The sequence below is a fragment of the Magnolia sinica genome, chromosome 11 (genome assembly GCF_029962835.1).
Source record: "Magnolia sinica isolate HGM2019 chromosome 11, MsV1, whole genome shotgun sequence".
Taxonomy (NCBI): Eukaryota; Viridiplantae; Streptophyta; class Magnoliopsida; order Magnoliales; family Magnoliaceae; genus Magnolia; species Magnolia sinica.
The window spans coordinates 1806514-1822915 of record NC_080583.1 but is presented as its reverse complement, the minus strand read 5'-3'; the positions used below and the strand labels follow the sequence as shown (position 1 = coordinate 1822915).

Genomic DNA, 16402 nt, shown 5'->3' with positions numbered 1-16402 from the left:
GTTTTGGTGAAACCAACCGTTGGGGGAATGGAGCAACTGGCTTCTCTAGAAGTTCCGGTTCCACTTTTTGTGGGGCATCAGTGGATCCATCATTGTTGTCCTCTTCTGGTTCTTGAGGCTTTTCGGGCCTAACCGGAAGAGTTTTATCAATGATCTTCCCACTCCTAAGAGTGGTGATGGATTTAGCATGCCCCATCTGATTTAAAGAGCTGGGATCATTATTCTCGTACTGCGGTTTAGGATTGGGGAGAGGTTGTGCAGGAAGCATCCCCTTTTCTATAACCGTCATACGAGAATCTATCTTTTGCATAAAATCTGTGATTCCCCGCATTGCCTGAGCCAGCTCTTGTATGGGATTTTGAACCGGTTCCTCTTGAGGTTTCACTTGATTTGGATTTTGATTGAAGAAACCCGGAGGAGTCGCCGTTTGTCCATTCCTCCAACTAAAGTTTGGATGATTTTTCCAGCCAGGATTGTATGTGGTGGAGTTGGGTCCAGTAACCCGTCTTTGAAAGTTATTTACGGCATTGGCTTGTTCATTCAACACTCCTCGAAAGGCGGTATTGTAGGACAGTTTTCAGTTGTGTGACTGTTGCAATCACAGATGCCGAAAACAATTTCATTGACCTTATCCTTCTTTCCTTCCATGGCCTCAACTTTCCTTATGAGCGTAGTCACTTTACACTTGAGATCATCCTCTTCTTTCAAGAGGTATAATCCACCTTTCTCCTTTAATTGAGTCGGCCTAGACGTGGTGTTCGACTTTGGGTAATAGTCCCAAGATTGTGTTTTTCAGCCAAACTGTCGAGGTAGTCCCATACCTCGTCGATATCTTTATTAATGAACTCTCCATTACACATTGTCTCGACCATTTGGCGCATGGAAGATGTCACTCCATCATAGAAAAAATTTGTAATGCGCCACGTTTCAAATCCGTGTTGTGGGCATGAACTGACCAAATCTTTGAACCTTTCCCAACATTGAAAGAATGTTTCATCTTCCTTTTGGGCAAAGTTCATGATCGCTTTCCTGAGGTAATCCTTTTATGATGTGGGAAGAATTTTTTATGAATTCCCTCCGCATGTCGCTCCATGTGCCAATGGATCTAGGACAGTGAATGTAACCACGTCTTAGCTTTCTCTTTTAAGGAAAAAGGAAAGAGTTTCATTCTGGTATCCTTCGATACATTAGGAAAACATAATGTAGCTATTATTTCATCGAACTCTTTCAAATGTAAATATGGACTTTCAGATTCAAGTCCATGGAATTTGGGAAGGAGTTGGATAACTCCTGGCTTGATGTCCATTTGTCCTGTGTTTTCAGGAAAAATCATGCATGAGGGCGTACTCACTCCCGCCGGTTGTAAAAAATCTCGTAAAGTACGAGGCGGGGGTGCCTGTTGCACCTCATTTTCATCCTGGGTATCCTCCACCCTGGGTGGAAGTAGAGGAGGTTGGTGTTCAGTCATAACTTCAGTTAACTCAGGGGATTTTGAGTGGTGTCTAGTCCTGCGATGGATAGTCAACCCCTCAACCAGTCCTCCTTCAGTCAAGAGACGTCGAGTGTTGTCACGGGCCCACTTGGGCATGAAACACTCGCAGCCCTCAATTCAAAGCCTAATCCTACAGAAGGAAAAAAAGAAAATCTAAAACGGAAGAGAGGGAGAATTGGAAAGGAATTACCAAATTGAAGCTCCTAAGTTAAGGACCTGCAAAATAAAACAAAAATAAGTTAGATTCTATAAAGGAGAGAAACGATACTTTAAAAGAAAAATAACAGTAAATTAATTTCTAAAAGAAAGTATTCTTTAAAGAAAAACAAAAATTTCTAAAGTAAACTAGGAAAGCCTAAACTAAAAAGTAAATTACTACAAGAAAATTGAAAAATAGAGAGTAGGGAAGGAGTGTACCAAAATAGAGATTTCTATCTTAAAGGCCTGCAAAATAGGAAGGTTAGTTTCTAAACAAAAATCCTAAAAATAAATTAAGAAACAGAATTAGATTCAAAAAGTGTTAGAATTAGAAAGTTAATAGAACCAAAATAGAAAGTCAATTTCTAAATAACCTAAATTCTAAAAATAAACTATTTCCTACGGAACAGAGGATACTAGAATTAGAAAGTTTCTAAAATCTAAACCCTAATTCTATAAAAAGAAAAAGTAGAGAATTTAGGAAAGAATTACCAATTTAGAGATTTTATGTCAGGATCCTACAAAACAGGAAACAAGTTAGTTCTAAAAATCAAATAGAAATAAAAATCTAAAACTAAAGTTAATAAAATCCTAATCTTATCCTAATTCTAAAACTAATTAATTTCAGAAAATCGTAACTATCAGTCCCCGGCAACGGCGCCAAAAACTTGTTCACACCCCAAGTGCAGGGTTGTGATGTAGTAATAAACTCGGTAAGACCGAGGTCGAATCCACAGGGACTGATACCTGTACGTTATCTGAAACCAAGTAGAACTAGAACTAGACTAAGATGTGATCTAAACCAAATAGAATTTAGGAAATAATTGTGGAATAATTATTTAAAACTTTAAGGAATTCAGAGGAAGGGAACTAGGGATTCAGAGGCTCCACTTGTAGAGATCAGGGAGATCGTATGCCAGGATCACAAATTATGAAAATTTACTGAACTGCCATTGATATAGGTTTTAAGAGATGAAAGGTGTATGAATTAGAATGGATTCCATCATCTAACCATGCCCAGGAGACAAAGTAAACAACAGGATTAAGCTAATTACCAACCAATCGTCAATGTATGAAGATCAGGAAGGATACTGTCATCCTACCATGCCCAGGAGACGATGGTGAACAACAGGGCCTCCTGACGTCATAAATATTAAAAGAGAAAGAGAAATATTCAAAGCCATTGCAAATCCATTGTAATTTTAGTCACAACAGACCATTAAATACTGAGAAAATATTCCTTGAATTATCAACTTTAAAAATCAAATTGAGTTCAGAAATTTTAAATTAAATGCATAAAATAAACTCTCCCATCTCGCTACAGGCTTCACCTCTTAGCCCTAGCTAAGAGGTTTTAGCCACTCATGATTGGCCTAAACCCAAAACAAATAATAAAAAAAATAAAAAGAGAAAGAAAAGAACAAGAAGGAAAGAAATAAAAGGAAACGAAAGAAAACATAAGCAAACCTTCACTCTCCCTTCAATCCTTTCGCTTTTTCTTCTTCCTTTTCTATTTTTTTTTTTTCTTCTCACGTTCTCTCCCTCTGCTCCACGGCTCGGCAGCAACCACTCCTTCAATCCTCCAACTCCAACTACGTGCAACAGCAGCCGAACCTGCTGCCTCCCTTGCACGCTCCAACCTCTCCAGCAGTAAAGCCCTGTGCAGCAGCCGCCCACCACGCACAGCAGCCACCCTTTCCAGATCCCTCGTACTGCAGCAACCAAAACCGCCAGCCAGACGAACCCGTGCAACAGCAGCCGAAACCGCTGCCTCCCTTTCACGCGGCCTTTCTCTCACACTCTCCCGTTCTCCTCAAAACTGAAAAAAAACTCCTCCCTCCTTTCTTCCTTCGTTTTTTTTTATATAGTGCTCTCGTCCGAGCCCGCTTTCCATCCTCCATGCGGAAGCCTTCCGCACCAGAAGTAGTGTTGGAGTCGGAAATAAACACCTTTCGCAGTGACAGGCGGAGGACTCGCGTTTTGCTTGAGATTTTGGAGGACTGATTGTCCAAAAACCAAAATCGGCCTTCTTGGTGGTGGTCACGGCTTCCTGTTGATGCGAATGAACGGTCTGGATTGCTGATTCAATCGCTGTCTTGATCAGGGAACGGCCCGGAAGTCCCGGCGGCGCGCAATAGGGCTTGCGCTGGGATGTTGGTGGAGGCCATGAACGATGCTGGAGAGGAAATCCACTCCGTCGGTTGGATTCGTCTCGGAATTCTGGTTAGAGATGGACGGTTTTGGTTGTCCGTTGATGCGGTCCACTGTATTTTTGAATTTCACCGCCCGTTCTGCGTTAAGTGGCTAGGAACGCGCGATAGGCTGTATGGTGGAGAAAAAACACCTAGGTGAGGGTCTTAGCCATCCTACGGATCCAATGAACGGTTCGGATCATCAAACTGGGGGTTGAGTGGGGCCCACTAGTCAAAAGCGGTCGGCCAGCGTCCGTTGCTGCGTAAAAATAAAAAATCCGAGTTTTGAGTCGGTCAGCGCCTGCTGACCGACTTCCTTATTTTTTATACTCGTCCGGTGTACTTGTGCACCTTGCACGTGCACTGCATGCGTGGGTCCACTGGTGATGTTTGTAAGAAATCTGCTCCATCCATCTGTTTTGACACGTAGTTTAAGGCGTTGAGACCAAAATTGGAGTATATCCAGATATCAGGCGGGGCCCACATAATGATTAAAGGGGCTGATCTGTCCGTTGGGCCCCTTCCACAGTGATCCAATGGATGAAAATTTACGTGTACGGTTAATTCATGGCCCTCAGGCCACTTATGGAGTTTCGAACCAATCAGATGACAGGAACCCCGTGATCTTGCATTCTGGACACTTTTCAGGCCCCTTGAGCTTCAGTTTCTTGATTTTTACAGACCCCTGGTGTATAATTCCGTCGCTCTTGGTCTCCTAGGGTCCGTCCCATGCTTTGGTGTCATTAGAGCGTTAAGTCCGTGCTTTAAGCATCCTTTTTCAGTCCGTGCTTGTAAATACACTCTGCATCACAAACACAATTAAATTAGGCCATTAAACGGTGTCATGCTTGTAAATCCATGCAATCTTTGGGTCTGATATGCAATATTTGACCCTCAACAATTACCCATCCAACTTCCTAAATGCACATACCAACACAAGTACCATTCAAAACAATGCAATGCTGAAACCAAACAGAAAAAATGGTGGAAAATATTCACAATCTGACTCAACTCATATGGAAATGGAAAAGTTCCACAGTTATCTTGAGGTCCGTTGTTTGAATGCTAGCATAGCACAACAATCCATAAGACAAACAAACTAACGTTGATAAATTGAAGCTTTTAAAAATAAAGCTCCACAAAATGACAGCAAATAATGACGGCATAAACATTTCCACACAAGTTCAAAATGACAAAATTGCAGCAAATTCAGATGTATACAGTCTCAGCAAACTATGCTTTTAATTAACAAAAATTAAACTCGCATTGGACAGAATCTCGAACATCAAAAACTACTAAATGTCACAATCATACAACATAACAAAATACTCCAGTATAAGAAAGATTGCATCAACTTTAAGAATGAGAAGCAATAGCCAAACAGGTCAATGCTTCCACATAAACACATCTTATTTCTAGAAGGCCTCAACTAGATTCAACAAACTCAAGAACTATATTGAAGGCATTAAACCACTAGCCACCTGATCAATAATATCATCCAAGGGATTGTTTGGGAGATCCAAAGAATGAATTATCTCCAAAATGTTTGTGTTGCGCTCCTTCATCCCATTCCTTATTGCTAGACAATTTCAAACTATAGCAAGGATAGAGTCATGTAATAATCGTATTTTTAGACATCAGTTCCTACATATATTATATGCCTGTTGATGTGTAGAAAATAATAAAATAAAATAAAAGGGGAATTTGATATATTATCTTATTAAGAAAGAAATTAAGGTGCAATAACATACCTCAAGAGTACCATCATTTAGGGAAAAGTGGTTCTCAATCACTAGTTCTAACAGGACATCTATCCTGAAAAGATTGGGGCAAAAAAGTTTTTTTTTTTTTTAAAGAAAATGGAGGGAGAGAATGTGCATTCATAAATGATAGGCAGATAGATCAGAACAAGATAGTGAACATCGTAGCATAATAGGATCCAATTGCTTTAATTCCACCTTAAAATAGTAAAGAAAACCAAATTCATATAATAATAAAAAAAAACCAGTCAATGAATGGAAAGAGAAGAGCACCCTTTCTTTTCTAATTCTGGTTTCTTTCGGTCATTTTGTCAAATGCAGTGTGCATGACTGATATAGTCACACTTGACATACATGTACGTCAATCCAAACCATCCCATTTTTGAGACAAAATCAAAACCCTAAAGCAACTAAAGCAAACCTGCATATTGCATCATTAAGTAAATTCGCAAAGGATCTCTCTGTGACGTGTAAGCTTCTGGGTGATGGAGGTTGTGGGGATTGCAAGAGCGGACATTGCATCCTTGATGTCCGAGAGCTTCTCTAGTAGGGATTTGATCTCTATTTCTATGGATTTCCAGTACACCTCTCAACCATCTGCGGATTTTGAATCAGATTTTGCATAAAAGAACACATCTCAGAGAGGGATCTCTGATAATATCAGATTGCGTTGGGGAAGTAGCCTCCCTGTAAAAGAAGAAAAGATGAGTGAGGAAGGGAGATAGGCCAGGCAATGAAGAAGGAAGAAGAAGAAGACAAAAGCAACAATAACGAAGGAGAGAGAGAGAGAGAGAGAAAGAGAGAGAGAGAGAGAGACCCTAGAAATGTATTTGAGAGAGCAAATTTTGGGAGTGCATTTTGGTTGGTCGAAGGGCTTTCTGCAAATCTAGGGATCAGCTGGTTGAAGGGGTTTCTACAGATCTAGGGCTCGGCTGGTTGAAGGGGTTTCTGTAGATTTAGGGTGTGGGATGAAGGAGAGGAGTGGAGAAAGGAAGGGATGGGGGTTTCGGTATATCTCCTGCATTTTGAAGGAGTGGTTGGGAGAGAGAGAGAGAGAGAGAGAGAGAGAGAGAGAGAGAGAGAGAATGGGAAAAGAGCCCACCGAGGGAAAGAGAGGAAATAGAGGATGGGAAACAGCCCGCCTGAGGGAAAGAAAATCGCGCGGCTTATTTTTGGTTTTTTGGGCTTTTAGCTACGGCTTAAACCCATAGCAATATAGCTATGGTTTAAAACCGTAGCTAAAAGCCCAAATGATCCGTAGCCTTTGCTCCATTTTTAGGTAGTACCCTTTTTGCAAAACAGTAGATGAGACTAGACTTCTGCCGTGTGGTGTAAGATCGGAGACCCAGCTCTCTAATATAGAGACTGTGGAGAGAGAGTTTGAAACCCATCAAAACTCTCTCTCTCTCACGCTCCACATTGATGTGTCCTAGTTCAACTCAAATTACCTTGCGTAAGGCTATAGCATTCCACCCCAAATACACAGTGCTGCTCAGATAGATTACGCAGCGCATCACCTGAAGTGGGGCCCACTGATTAACTTAATCAAATAGTCCAACTAGAGTACAATCCAGACCGTTGATTAGTAAGGCCCACTACATAGAGTTCTTACATTCTCCCACTTGGGCCTCATTGAGCAACGTCAATGATTGTTATTAATAATTTTGAAAACAAGTTTTGATTTTAAGAAAACATCTAAATGGTTAACCAATGAAATAGTTGGACAATATAAGTAATGATATTCAATCTGGTCCATCAAGACTGTCAGTATCGAAACGCAGTAGTCGTCACAACATTTAATTTTAGGCGAAGTGAGGCTAAGCGCGATCACAAGTACCTTCAATCTTAACGACATAGATCAGGAACTAGGAAATGTAGTATAAGGATTACATACTTTAGTGTAATGATATGTGCCTATCCTTAAGAGGTCCTGAAGCTTTTACATGTCTCAAACGAGACACGACTGTAGTTCTACTTACTCAAAATTTGCGCATATATATAGAGAAGCAGAAATAAATTTTTATATCAAAATCATCCAAACAAACTGTATAAAATGAGATCTCTGAGTGTCTGTGAAAATTAAAGTACGCTCAACTCCCACTAACTGAAAACATCTGTGGGATCAATGACTCCCATGGATGTTACATGCTCTGAAATGGTGTGATAGGGAGCCCAGTGAGCGGATCTGCAATCATCTTCTTAATGCCGATGAATTCCACGAACACTTGATGATTTTGAACCCTTTCCTTTATAACAAGATACTTAATATCGATATGTCTCGACCTTGACGAATGCTTGTTGTTACTAGATAAGGAAATAGCAGCCGAATTATCGTAAAATATTCTCAATGGCTTCGGGATATGCTCCAGTACCCGCAAACCTGAGAAGAAACTTTGCAACCATAGTGCCTGATTAGATGCCTCATGGTAGGTAATAAATTCACCTTCCATAGTGGATGAGGCTGTGGTAGATTGTTTCACGCTTTTCCATGACACAACCCCTCCCACCATCATGAATATGTATCATGAAGTAGACTTCTTAGTATCAACGCAGCCTGCGAAGTCTTTGCATCTGAATATCCGATCAACTCCAATTGATCAGATCTTCTGTATGTGAGTCTGAAGTCTTTCGTTCTCTGAAAATTCCATAACACTTTCTTTACAGCTATCCAATGTTGCATTCCTGGATTAGATAGATATCTTTCCAACATTCTAATGACAAAGGCAATGTCTGGTCGTGTATAGACTTGAGCATACATGATGCTCCCTACTACTGATGCGTATAGAAATTCTTTCATTCGATTCTTTTCTAAATCATTCTTTGGACACTAAAATAGACTAAATTTGTCGCCCTTCACAATGGGCGACTTTCCTGAAGCACAATTTTGCATGTCATACCTTTCGAGTACCCTAGTAATATAGGCTCTATATAACAAGCTAAGCAGTCCAAGTGTTCTGTCACGGCGAATCTCAATGCCAATGACGTAAGAAGCTTCACCAAGATCTTTCATTTCAAATCTTTGAGATAAGAATTTCTTGGTGTCACTTAATATCCCGGTATCACTGCTAGCCAACAGAATGTCATCAACATACAAAATTATCATAACGAACTTACTCCCACTAGTTTTAACGTAGGTGCATTCATCTGCAATATTTTCTACAAAGCCATATGAGGAAATTACTTCATGAAACTTAAGGTACCATTGTTCTGAGCCAGTAGTTACAAAACCTTTGGGCTGCAACATGTACACATTCTCATGCAGATCCCCATTGAGAAATGCAGTCTTTACATCCATCTGATGTAACTCTAAATTTATATGAGGTACAAGAGTCATTATGATCCTTAATGAGTTTTTCTTGGATATTGGTGAGAAAGTCTCCTTAAAATCAATGCCCTCACGTTGGTTAAAACCCTTGGCAATAAGTCGGGCTTTATATCGTTCGACATTACCCTTGGAGTCCCGTTTGGTTTTAAATATCCATTTAGAACCAATAGGCCTTATTCCAGTAGGTAACTTTACAAAATCCCATACTTTATTGTCCTGCATCGATTTCAACTCATCTTTCATGGCATCAAACCAATGAGAAAGATCAGCACTTTGTTTGACTTGTGTAAAGGATTTAGGATCATTTTCCACTCCTATGTCAAACAAAGTGTTGATCCTTCTCGTTGCTTTGATACCAACTGTGGGACTTAATCAATATGCGGAATAGGCCCACGAATCTGTCTATGCATAGAACATGGTGATCAAGGGGTCGGATAGCTTACCTAGCTGAGATGCCACCATGGAAGTCGGATAAAAATACCAGAATTCCTGTAGAGTTTAGGATCTTTCTCTCCTTCACACCCTTTCTGCAAAACAATAGATGGGACTAAACTTCTGCCGTGTAGTGTAGGATCGAGGACCCAGCTCTCTAATATAGAGACTGTGGAGAGAGAGTTTGAAACCCATCAAAACTCTCTCCCCCACACTCCACATTGTTGTGTCCTAATTCAACTCAAATTGCCTTGCGTAAGGCTATAGCATTCTACCCTAAATACGCAATGCTGCTCAGATAGATTGCGCAGCGCATCACCTGAAGTGGGGCCCACTGATTAACTCAATCAAATAGTCCAACTAGAGTACAATCCAGACCGTTGATCAGTAAGGCCCACTACATAGAGTTCTTACATGCCAAAGTCTTTAGTGCAAGTAAAAGGCTCCATCTATGAGGTGGTAATGCTCACTACAGAAGAAAACAATCAGTTGAATAAAAAATATTTGACAGAAGCAGTGTAAAGTTACTCATAAAACCTCTGCATTTATGCATTTTGACTTCCTTGAGTTTTGGATCCAGCTGATTTTTGTATCTTCCCTTCATCTCGTTGAGTTGCACCTAGCGAGCAGGTTGCACGGCCCAACCCAAGCTCGAGAAGGGCCTAGCACAACAAGCCTAAGCCACAGCTATTTTTTTTAATTATTATTTGGCCCTGTTCAACCCACCCTGAAAATTGATAAAATCCCTATTTCACACTTGCATGTTTCTAATCTATCTATTGATCAAGTGGGCCACATGCATGCACAAAGAAATAAACACTTAAGCATAATGAAATTCAGCGATTTACATTCAAGATGCATGGGTTGATTAATCAAATATTAGAATGTCTTATATGTAGAATACATGACATGTAAATACAAAGACAGACATAGATAGGCTAGGTTAGGTCTAGCTGGTTCAGGCTAAAATGACTTGAGCCTAAGCGTAGCCTGAAATTGATCAAGTTTTACATGTCGAGTTCAAGCATGGCGCATAGGCCAAGCTAAATGTCCAAATCCCAGCCAGCCTTATTGGACTGCCCCTACGCATTCCAACCCTTAGAGAGTAGCCTAATACTCTCTCTCTCTCTCTCTCTCTCTCTCTCTCTCTCTCTCTCTCTCTCTCTCTCTCACACACACACACACACATTTACAAGATTCGATCTCTTTGTGATTTACATGACCTACCAGCAGAATCATTGTGATTTACATGAACTACCAGCAGAATCATGTTATTTCTGTGATTTCCTCTTATTTAAGTTTGATATGCTACACATATCTAATAAAGTGAAATGAGATATCTGAAATGCTTATATCTTTTAAGGTAATTAATTTATTTACAGAAAGTTATATTTATTATTTCTACTGTACATACATACAACAAAGTTTAATATCGGTTTTTCGATTATCAAATTGTTCACCACCAATACGCTTCATATCGCCTTGTATTAGGCTGTTTCCTGCTGATAGGGTTGATACTGTTGTATGGATCATGGGCCACACTGCACATTTTTGGCGGTGAAGGACGGTACTTTCAACCTTGATCATCTACAAGGATGAGGAGCTTAACCATGCGTGCAATTGGTTTTTCCGAATTGGGAATTGTCAACACTACATTATTTAAAGATATGGGAATGGTTTTAAACTAAAATAAATATCACTTAGTTAGTTTGGTAGGTGGCACCGACTAAGTGTGCCCAGCCTCACCCAAGATGGTGCAGCACATATGTATTTATTCTATATCCATGCCATCGATCTATTTTTCCATATCATTTTAGGGCATAAGCCCGAAAATGAAGAAGATCCAAATCTCAGGTGGACTATACTATAGGAAACAAAGGTGATTGAAGGCCCTACCATTAAAAACTACCTAGGGCCCACATTAATGTTTCAGTAATGTTTATTTACCATCCAACCTATAGATAAGGTCACATAAACCTGAATGAAGGGAAAAGACAAATATCAGCTTGATCCAAAACTTTTGTGGCCCATTAGTGGTCAATCTCTACCGTTTCCTATGGTATGGTCCACCTGAGAATTGGATAGGCTTCATTTTTGGGCTCATGCCCTAAAATGATCTCAAAAAACAGATGGACAACATGGATATAGAATACATACGTCAAGGTGAGCCCTACAGGAAGGGCTGCACTGTCTTCAACATTTATTTCTATTGTTAAATAATTCAATGCACTTAAAAAAAAAAAAAAAAAAAAAAAAAAAAAATCTAAACAAGTTAACAAAAAATGCACTTTAAAATGTAATTTAGGGAAATTAATAAGTCACAATGAAAGTGTCATTAGAAAAGACAAAAGCATTTCACATTTCACAAAAGCACTTTATGCATGTCTCGTTTATTTGTTTATTTGTTTATTTATTTATTTATTTATTTGTGATTGGGCAGTGTAAACTCCATGAAATACATGGGACATGGGAGGAAACTAAAGATTACTAGGTAAATAGTAATACTTCTAACTTTTAAAATGTCAAACCATGAATTATTTGAATCTTCAAATAGAAATTCAAATAGAAATGGCAATTGCACATTATCCCCCGTGTTAAATATAGTTATTGAGACTGCTCAGATTAGAATGCTTACTTGGATTCTCCAAAACGTGTCCATGTGTTTTTTCATAATTTATGTGCATATTTGTTCATTTCAAGGTGAAATTAAGGGACATGTTTTTGCAAGTATTAACGGCTGTTTAAATTATGGATTTTTAACACAAAATTTATGAGGAATTTATATTTTACCAAATAATGCCTCCATAATTAGAAATTATGTAGAATTACCTTTGAGAAATGAAATTACAAAAATGTTCTAATTTATTTTTCTTTCAAAAGTAGTAAAATTCAAGACTTTTGGCACGCACGTGATATGTGTATAACATCCAACCGATAAATGTATGCACCATACCATGGTGATAACATGAACAAAACGTCAGGTCAATCAAATCATCAGATGGGCTACACTTGAACTGGGATATTATGAATGGCGTATATCATTTTTTATGGTTTGACCCACCTTACAATTGAAGTTCTCATATTTTTTGTTCATCCTATGATAATGTTGGCTTGCATTTGTTGGACAGGTTGGATGTGAGACACATACCAAGTGGGCCTCACAACTTTCAATGTTCTGTTAATCTAGCTTAATGCAGAAATCCCAGATATGTTGTTTTGCACAGGACATAGAGATCTAGGGTTTCGATGGCTTACCTAATTGAGACGCCATAAATGAATAATCAGAACACCAGAGAAAATAAAGCCAGGATCTTACTCGAATTTTTGCTGTGGTGTAAGATTGGGGACCCAGTTCTGTTATATAGTAATTAAGGTGAAGAGAGTTTGAAACCCATCACAACTCTCTTCACCCCGGCTCCACACTTTCACAATCCTAGTACAAGTCACCTATAGCATTCTAGCCCTTTTACGCATGGCGCAAATATATTGCGTAGATCACATTGAAGTAGGGCCCACTGGTTTGCGGCCAATCACACAGTCCAACCTATAGGACAATCCAAACTGTTGATCAATTAGGCCCACCTTATAGAGTTCTTACATGTTCCACATTATTATAAAGATAAGCAAATGACGGTAGCAATGTAATTTCACTTCAAAAGTATTGCACAATAATATCAATTGTTGGAGGCATTATTTAATAAAATACAATTACTTCATTTTGTAGTAAAAATCTATTTAAAATAAGTATTTGAATATTCTTTCAATGCATATGGTACTATCTTCAAACTTAGAAAACAAATCTAATTAGGAGTATAGATATTTTAGTTATAAAAGTAATCAAATTAACTAAATAAATATGTTGATAACTAAATAGAAAAAATACTCATAAACTAATGCCATATAAATTGGCCTATGATTTGTGTGTGAATATTTTCATTTATATTTTTCTTATTTTGCACCTATACAGATGTACATACAGTTATTCATAAACCTAGAAGTGCATTATTAAAAAACTATGTAAAACGATGTCTGCAAACACGTACCAAAAATGTCTCTTTTTTCGTGGGGATTAGATTAGAAAATAAAACCCTTGTTTCTCAGGGTTCTGCAAAGAGAAAACTGGTACAACTAAAAAGAAGTACCAAGCTTTCATGGCTTGTACTGCTGAAATTTGTTAATAATGTACTACATATAGAAGACACGCCCTTTTTCTGAGTCTTACTCTGATGTCCTATCATGTACAGGTCATCAATTTTTAAAGCTTCCACCCGCACGCATTCTTTTATGGCTTCCGAATGAATAATCTTTACAGCAGCTTGTGCCTTTTCAATTGCACGTTTTATTTCCCCTTCATAATCGAAATCTTTAATAGCTGCAGACAGAACTTTTTTATACTTCCCCATTCTCTCTATTACAAATACCCAACCCTCACCAACTCTAATGATGCCGCAGTTCATAGGTGGACTAATCTCCTCGATTAAGTGCAACTCTAATGATGCTGCAGTTCATAGGTGGAATAATCTCCTCGATTAAGTTGAGGTGGATCGATGAAAACAAACACCGAAATGGTGGGATAAAAGATCTCGACGTGAGAAGATGGGGCAGAAGATCTTCTCAATTGCCATACAGAAATACAGAGTCTTTTTGTAAGCTCTCATGGTATCAAAGCCAGATCTAACCCTAGCCACTAATTTCTACAATCCTCTTGATGCATTAATCATATATGTTTTCATTTCTACAATCCTGTCGCTGCACTAATCATCTCTGTTTCCATTCACAACTAGCAACACTTGTACTCCACCCATACACATTGTACATGTTCTCTCATCTTGTATGGATTTCCATCCACAACTATTGCATTATGTTTCCTAAAGTACAAGACTGAAAAATAATTTGCTATATGTAGAGTATTCTATTGTGATGATCTCACCTATTGGGCTACTTACTGGTTGACACCTTGATCTGACACACTCAACCTACCTGATCTGATGAGCCCTAGAGGAAGAGATCTAATATTTTCATTGATCAATTCTTGTTGATGTGTGGTACTCTATTGTTGTTGCTTCAGATATTGTGTTGTATTTCAGATCCATTGTTGCAATTCTTGACCCACCATACATTGTGCTTTGTCAGATATAACAATCCACTTACGTTCAACAACAGATTTTTGTATCTTCTCATGATGCGTGATAGATAAATTCTTCTTTTTAGTATGGATAGGTTCGATACTTTTCAAGTTGTTCACATCAAATTAAATGGATCCAGTTATGCTTATTGGACATCATTTATGCGTAATGTGATTCATGGCACAAAGGATTGTTGGGCTATACTAATAGAACTGAGACTGCGGAGCCATTATGATCGATTTCCCTAGTCATGTTTATCCATTCTAAAGACTTGAACAGTCTGTCAAATTACATAGTTAGTAATGTTGTTTTTTCTATCCATTTGCTATGTGCAGGATCGAGGCTCCCAAACGAGAAACGACCCCTGATATTTGTTCTGTTGTTTTTTCTATCTATTTGTTATGTGCAGGATCGAGGCTCCCAAATGAGAAACGACCCCTGATATTTGTTCTGTAGCTGCTAGGGTTTTGGAAAACCCTAGTGCTCTTTTCTTTTAGTGTTTCACCATGCAATCCAGCACAAGTTCGAGCCTCTCAAAGCCCATGAGGTGTCCAATGGCTGAGTTCAATTCTAGAAAGTCTTCGTCCCTCCGCACCATTACACGCCCTTGAAGAAAGCATGGATGGAAATCTACACCCCCATATACGAACAGATGAATATCAACATCCATATGAAAGAAAGCATGGATGGAAATCTACACTCCCATATACGAACAGAAGAATATCGACATCCATATGAATTGCAAGGCTCGAAAAGTGGAATTGAAGACAAGACCAGATACTCCACCTATGGAAGTGTGCGGATTTTGTCTATGCTTTCATGATATCATTGATGCGGGGCGTCAAATTTTAATGCATTTGGATGATGTAGTCAATGTTATGGACATTTGGAGAAATAAAAAAGATGGCAAAATCATAAATACTTAATGACATTAACCAATCAGCTCCTTAACCATTGATTTTGGTGTCCATCGAGTGAGGAAAGCTCGTGAATAGTTGTAGTATGATATTTCCCTCCACATGAACGACTTGGATTACCCATCATATGAACAAGTGTGAAATATGAAGACCCACTTCCGTACGCTTTTCAACTTATCCGTTTAGGCTTACCAATTCTTATAGGTGGACTACATTTAAACATAAGTGTGGGTTATACAAAATTTAAATCTAGATATATAACCATCAATCAATCATCAAATTTTGTTCAATTATTTGCTTATAATCATCTCCATATTCACAACGTAGTCTAACAGGTCCCTCCAAAATTGATGAACAGATTCACTAAACTCAAGAGAGTAGACCCCACTTAGCCACCTGAACCAAAAGCGGTGGCTTCCACGACCTGTAACAACCTCCGAGTAAAGGAGTTTTCAAATTAGAAACATCCTGTTTCCACTCCCGCCCGAGGGCCCAACCGAACCTAGAACTTTCAACAAAATCTACACCATTTAGCCCATGTAAGAGGATGATCACAGCTGTTCCTCTACGTACCTTCCATCCTCATGAATTATGCAAGGCACGGCATTCAAAACCATGTTTTCCGCATCCCTGAGCAGCAACAGAATCGGGAGCTCTCCCACGCAAACCCAGCACTAAACCTGGTTTGAACAGGCTTTCTATGACTATAACAAGCCGTCCGTGTATTCCTGGGAGAATTCCGACTCCTACCAACGGGACGCGGATTGCGTCCTACCCCCGCCCGGACAGTAATCCGTTGAGGCAGTGCTCTGTGGGGCCCACCCTGATGTAAGTGTTTTATCCACATCGTTTATCATTTTTCTCATATAATTTTAAGATATTAACCAAAAAATGAGTCAGGTCCAAGGCTTAAGTGAACCACAAAGTGGAGATTTAACGTTCACCGTTAAAAACTTCTTT

At 39.0% G+C, this 16402-nt stretch overlaps 1 non-coding gene across 1 annotated transcript; it reads left to right on the top strand.

The window, feature by feature from the left end:
• The first annotated feature begins 930 nt into the window (after positions 1–930).
• On the top strand, positions 931–1037 carry LOC131219668 (small nucleolar RNA R71). The gene has a single exon (XR_009158316.1). It is a non-coding gene; the product is annotated as a small nucleolar RNA R71 (small nucleolar RNA).
• The last annotated feature ends 15365 nt before the right edge of the window (positions 1038–16402 follow it).